Source organism: Quercus lobata, chromosome 11, assembly GCF_001633185.2.
Source record: "Quercus lobata isolate SW786 chromosome 11, ValleyOak3.0 Primary Assembly, whole genome shotgun sequence".
Lineage (NCBI taxonomy): Eukaryota > Viridiplantae > Streptophyta > Magnoliopsida > Fagales > Fagaceae > Quercus > Quercus lobata.
In genome coordinates, this window is record NC_044914.1 from 33304393 (window position 1) to 33311659 (window position 7267).

General features: G+C 36.9%; 1 pseudogene; it reads left to right on the top strand.

The window, feature by feature from the left end:
• The first annotated feature begins 291 nt into the window (after window positions 1-291).
• Window positions 292-3674, top strand: LOC115969531 (annotated as a pseudogene).
• The last annotated feature ends 3593 nt before the right edge of the window (window positions 3675-7267 follow it).

Below are 7267 nucleotides of genomic sequence, written 5' to 3' on the forward strand. Positions count from 1 at the left end.
AATCATCAAAAGGTGTATCAATCTTGGTTACTTGAACATCAAGCTAAATCATGGTGTTTAGTTGTTATTGTCAAGGTATATACAATTAGAATAAAGGTTAAATGTTTAAAACTTGAATTCCCTATTAACTTGAGCTTTTGGGATACTCAGTAATTTATCATGATATCTTAAGCTTTTGTGGCTAGCAGTAATTATCATATATTCTCTCCGCGTGCTCTAGTTCAACTACTTGGAGGTGATCTTTTGTGGTTGTGTCTTCTATATTGTAATTTGTTGTGCCATGCGGTTCTACAAGCTCTTCCATACATGTGTTGTATAGGGGATTCTTGGCCAACGACTAAGGAACGAGCATATTTTGAGGCAGTGGCATTGAGAGAGTTGGGTTGATTAAGTTGGGTCGGTTGGCATGTGTTACTTGGAGCCTCCACATATTATAGTGAGAAAATGGTTGATTGCTGGAATTGAATACCCCTTGCTGGCAGAACACATGTCAGAATTCATGGCGAGGACACTTTATTTCACATCCCTCCTTTATCGTTCCACCACGGAGCACAAATGTGCAGGTGTGTGAACCTCAATTCGTAATTTTGTATTTTTATTGTATCTGGCATGCATTATATGATCTTCTCCTTTGTGAGTCTTTATTTCACAGTATGACCATATCTTTCCAGGCTATATATATAATTGCAACTGTTTTAACTCAGTTTTTTGAATGTGCTGATGCATCTAAGTAAGTTGGTAGAGGATTGATTCTTATCAATAGGTTGCTTTAAAATTGACTGGGGTGACAATAGTCTTGCTTGCACTCTCTTCTACATTTTGTGTTGCAACTCAAGTGTTTTGACATTAAATTGTCTAGATTGCTTGAAGATTATTCTGGGAAGATTGATCACAACTTGTTTTGATTTGTTTATTTGTTGTTTGCCTTTTTGCTCTTGCTATGAATTACTTTCCTTAAATTTTATGTCTTGGGTTGCAAAGAGCCTTGTAACTCAACAGATACTTCTTGGTGTTTACAACGAAGATATGAAGAGTTCAAATCCCACTTCCCCTAACTATAATTATCAAAAAGAAAAAAAAAATGTTTTGGGTTTGATGAGTTTATTCAGAGTGTGATTGTGTTGTAATTAGATGTAAATGGTGTCTCATATTTATATGGTCCTTATTGTAATATGACTCATTCTTGCTTTATGCAGTTGCTGAGTTTTGTGGGAACATGGAGTTATGCAGGCTCACTGAGCAGGTTGTTTTTTCTGACATTTACAAGGTTTCTCAGTATAACCATTGGACTTCCCCTTATCTTGATTGTGATGCTGAGGCTCTTCGAGAGGATAATGTTTTCAAGCTTGAAGTTGCTGAGTTGAAATCTAAGTATAGTACTTGCTCATTGTTGTTATTTTCTTTTTGTAACGTGTGGCAATTCTATCGTTTCTAGTGTTATATGAGATATTAAAAAGTTTCTTTTCCTTTAGATTCTATGAGAGAGCCCAGGCTCTTCTACATGGAGATCTCCATACAAGTTCTGTCATGGTTACTCATGAGTCAACTCAAGTTTTAGATCTGGAATTAGCATTTTATGGGCCTATGGGTTTTGATATTGAAGCATTTCTTCGAAACTTGATTTTGGCTTTCTTTGCACAAGATGGACATACTGATCAAGTGAATGACAGAAAAGTATGTCCTGTTTTAGTAATTGCCTGTGTCTTTATTTTTTCTTTTGAAAAGTAATTAATTTTATTGAAAACAAGCAAGAGCCTCTCTGTTTTTAATGTTTCATATTATTCAACTAATCTTTCCCTTCTTGCTTGGACTTTGAAATTATGTTGAAATTTTCACTAATTTATTTCTGTGGGAAAAGAGAGAAGGATCTATGGAACATGGAAAAAGATGCCCCTTAGTAGGAGAGACCCCTCTCCTTTTCAACAACTTCAACATAATGTAGTCCCAAAGGATCCTTTATTTACTTGGCATAAAATATTTTCTCCCAAATTATCAATAAGCCATTTTACTCTGAAATGGCAGTGCAATGAAGATTACAATTGAAAATTAATTTTCACAATAGCAAACAAACAAACATAGCTTCTTGCCTTCATTATTATTTTGTTCTTGCCTTCATTATTATTTTGTATAACATTTCCCCCACAAGCCCACGTCGCTATTTATTTCTTGTAATTGTTTTTTTTTTTTTCCCTCTCAATTGATTAGGTAGTGGATGGACAACCTTCTATCCGACCTGTTTGATGGGTGGGGTGTAACAATTTTTTCTTTTGGTGAAGTTCTTTGCTTTTGTTTTTTTTTAGGAAACTATCTATTGCAGTTTCCTTATGTAAAAAGCATGACTTGTAGCCTTGTTTGGATGTGTTTACATTATTACTTCTTATTCTTTAGCTATTCTTAAGGGTCATATTTGATATTGGAATTATTGTGCAGACATACAAGGAGTGGGTTTTGAGGACAATTGAAGATACTTAGAATCCTTTCAGCAAGAAATTCATTGCACTTTGGGATGAGCACAAGGATGGTTTTGGTGAGGCATATCTTCCTGCAATATATAACAATCTTGAGCTTCAGCAGCTTGTACAAAAGAAATTTATGGAAGATTTGTTCCATGACACACTTGGATTTGGTGCTGCCAAAATGATAAGGTAACAAATCTGATTACAGATTTTTTGGTTTCAATATATCTTCTGTGTTCTGTGTGTAAATGTTTTCAATATTCATTCCTTTCACTGCTTTTGAAAGTTTAACCATATTGCTTTCACTTTTTAGAGCTTACTATCCTTAAGGCGGAGAGTATTGTGCATCTCAGACAGACCATAACCTCTGAATGCTAATTGATGGAAGATTTTCAAATTTCAAAGAAATTAAGAGAATAATTTTAATCCATAATTGAAGATATTTGTTTATAATCGTATGCTATAACAATGAATCAAGCATTGTCCCCATATTTTTTGATCACTTGCTGGAACCATTTCCACTGATACAAAGGCCAAATATCCTTGTCAATGGAAGAATGCATTTCTTAATAAACCTGTTTCACCTGATTTTGTTTCTTTGGTGACCATATTGAATCAATACTAAACCTTCAGAAAAAATATTGAACTAAGACTCATTAATAAATTTTCTTTTCACTATGGATTGCTGTGTTTGTTGTAAAATGCCAATCATGGACACATTTTCTAAGCATGGAAAATATGTTAGATGAATTAGCTTCTAACAAGGAGGAGTCATTCGTAATTCATTTTTATTGCATATTATCTATTGAGTGAAGATGTTATCACTATGTAGTTTCTAGATGTAATATGGTAAATCAACAGAAAAAGGGCAATGACACTGTATAATTAGTTCATATATTTCTTATGGGGGATAATTTTGCTAATGTTCATCCTTTTAGAATCTCTAGTGAAATTCTTTTTGTAATGTGTTGATATTAACTGCTAGTGTTGATTCATTTTGGGCATCTTCTGATTGACAGGAGAATTGTTGATGTTGCACATGTTGAGGATTTTGAATCAATCACTGATGCTAGCAGACATGCAGATTGTGAATGCCGGGCTCTTGAAATGGAAAAGTTGCTTCTCAAGGAAAGAAGAAAATTCCATGCCATTACTGAAGTCATTTCAGCCATTCAATAATGCCATTATTGGTAAATCATAGTTTGCTTAAATATTGGGGTTTTGCAAACATGATTTTCCAGATCCTTTGTAAAATGAACTGTTACCATGTATTAGCAGCCAGAGAACTTTTGTATTACATGACTGTTATAGGTATTACCATTGAATGAATCAGCCTCTCATTTTTCTGTATACCCTACCTTCAACCTCACAAAACTTGCAATACATTTACTTGATCCTCGAGGAATCTACTTGTTCTCTTTATATTACCAGACCTGCCAGTAATGTTTTTAGTTGCTAGCATATGCTACTCTGTCTAGCTCACCCAACATCCCAAATTCTATTTTTTTTTGTCACTTTATTTAAATATATATTTTTTAAAATTCTTTTTCTTATCGTTTCTCTTTCTCCCTCTTCCTCCCTCTTCCTCCTAAGCAACCAACAACCACCACATCATAGTACCACCTCCAGACCAACATCCACCATTTCACAATGCCACTGCCAGACCACCAAGCAAACCCACCAGACCCACATATATACCCACACTCACAACACTTAAACCCATAAACCCACCATTGCCATTCAACCACCACCTCGCCGACACACCACCCACCTAACCACCATGGCAACAACCCACCCCACCACCACGGCAACATCCTACCACCACCACCATGAACCTACAGATGCACAGAAACCCAGAAAAAATCAAAGCAAAATTCACACAACTGAAACCCACAAAATCTGAATCCAAAAGGCAAGACCCATCCCAAAATCCATTAATAAATCAAAACTAGAAAATTCCAACCCAAAACCCATTGGAACCCACCTAAAATCAAAACCCATGAACCATAAATCAACCCATCATGACCCACGCTAGACTTGAGAAACCCACAACCCACGACCCACATTGGACATAAGAGAGCCACGACCTACGCTGAACTTGCCATGATCCACGTTGGACTTGATGCACACACGACCCATGATGGAGCCATGACCCATGGAGAAGACGAAGAGAATATGGGCATATGGCTTGGTCAAGTGGCTTGTGGTGGGGCCAGTGATAGTGGGTCTGGCCATGGTGGCTTGGTGATGGTGTTCATTTCCACCATGGGTTTGGGGTTTGAGGATGAGGAACACTCTTTCCAAATAACGTTACTATGCTAACAATTTCGTTAGTTGCCCGGTTTTGAAAGAAAATGTGAAACTAGCATCTCGAGTTTCTAAAACTCGAGATCCAATGAGAACTCGAGCTTTTAAAACTCGTTTTTGGGGTTTTTTTTCATATATTGACATGGACAAAGTTTTCCACGTGGATATCGAGTTTTAAAAACTCACTTTACAAACTTGAGTTTTTAAAACTCGATTTTTACTTAATGTTTTTTATTAGACTCCCTTCTAAAACCGAGTTTCAGAAACACATTTATGACCACTTAAAACCTAAAATCTGCACTCTCAGACACTCACAAATATAGAGTTTTCATAAATCAAAAATAGAAAAGCCAAGAACTTTGTGTGGAATTTTGGTTACCGGGTTCGTAGATCTTTAATAATCCGATCCCATAAATCCTTGATTTCTCCGCCCTCTCAAACTCAGTGACTCACTCCCTCACTCTCAAACTTTCAAAATCACTCACCGTGCCGAAGGTACTGCTCCCATTGACACTCAGCCACTCAAACTCAGAATTGCTCCCATTGACCCACCGTGCCGAAGGTACTCTCTCTCTCTCTCTCTCTTTCTCCAATTTTAGATTTTGGAATTTCATGATGTTACCTATTTCGATTTTCAATTTCAAATCTTTTTGGGTTTTAGTGATTCATGTCATTTTAGTGAATGCATGTATATTATTCTGTTTGGTTGTTTGGAAAATGAGTAAATAAAAAAAATGATTTTTTTTTTTTAACAAATTGAGCATTCGAATTGTTGGATAGTGTAAAAAGTGTTAATATTTGGATTACATTGATATTTAATATAGTTTGTTTGGGTTTCATTTGATTTGTTTGTGGGTTTTGTTTGATTTGTTTGTGTATCTTGTTTCATGGTATTTTCAATGATTTATTTTGGGTTTGTTTTTATTTTCTATATGTATTTTCGTTTGTGGGTTTGTAATGCAAATTATGTGTTTGATGAAATGCTTCTATGAACAATCTATGAGTTGTGAAGTAATAAGTGAGAGAATATTCATTTGAAAAAAAATGAGAACTTGCCATAACATCTGTATTTGAGCATGGACATGGTTTTGGGGTTGTGCCACATTTGGTTCAACCATGGGAATAAGGAATGACTCATGGTTTGGTGGTGGAGTTGAAAGGTGTTGAGGTCTAAAAAAGGTCATAATGAAATAAGCCCAAAACAAAAGAACAAGTCAAGCCCAAAAGGAAAAATCTCAGGCTAAGCCCAAAAGTAATAGGCACGGATGACCCATGGGGGGACAAAAGGAAGGCCCAGAGGATCCTGAAGCCCAGAAAAGGAAGAAGCATCCCAAAAAAGAGACCACGGCAAAATTTAAAGAAGCAAGGATCCTCAAATCCCTTCAAGCACAAATAAAAAGGAAGACTGGGACAGATCGGTAGAAAGAAGACAGGAAAAGAAAAAAGAAAACAAGAAACGCGAGCGACCTCTCATGGCACAGACAGCAAAAGAGCCTCGGGGAACCAGAACAGGGAAGAAGAATGGCAACGAATGACTTTCAAAAATGGCAGAACAGGATTCCGCCCAAATAGGAAAGAAAGGGAAAAGAGGAATGCGCCAGAAATGAGGATGCCAAGAAGGGCATACCTCAGCACGTCCCAAAGAGGATGGCCAACCAGAAGCTTTCGAAGGAATCAGAACCAAGAGAAGGAAAGAATGAGAGAAAATGGCAAAGGGACTTACCGAGGCGACAGGGACAAAACATGCTCTGTTTGCAAAAGAACAAAACAGGGGAACCCGGGACACCCAGAAAAACTCCATTATAAAAGGAGGGGACGGGTTGTGAAGAAGGTAGCGAGAAAAAGAGAAAGAAACAGAAGAAAGAAGAAATTCTCTAGGAAGAACCATCAGAAAAATCTATGCAGAAAGAAAAATACTAAGGGAAGAACAAATACTGCTTCCCGATATCCTGTAAAGGCCACTATTGCACATACTCGGATTCAACGAGAATCAAACTTTGCAAGTTTTGAAGGCTGAAATCGCCATTCAAGACTGCAATTTTTGAGCTTGATTGGACCTTGTATCACGTCCTAGTGAGCTTTTCTGTAATCAAAACAGATAACTTATTAATGAAACACTGCTTAATAATTCCCGGGATCCTCATAGCACTATTTCTTTGCTTTATCGTTTTGCTAATCCTGCTTTTTTTTTTTTTTTTTTTTTTTTTCCTGCTTTGTTTCCTTCTGAACTTACGTTGTTAATTTTGGTACTCCTCGATATCCTTGTTTGTTGTCTTTCTGTATATTATCAGGAGTATTCTCTGCATTCACTTGATTCTAAAACAGCTTGTTAGCTGCGGTGAATCAAGGCCCGGTCCACCAAATCCTTCCTTTTCATTCAAACCCAGGATCCTTGGGCTTGAGTATCCTGAAAAAAAGCACTCTCACATTTTGGCGACTCCACTGGGGACTGGGCAAAGAAGAAGGAAGAAGCAACCCTTCACAGAGAATGCCTCCGAGACAAA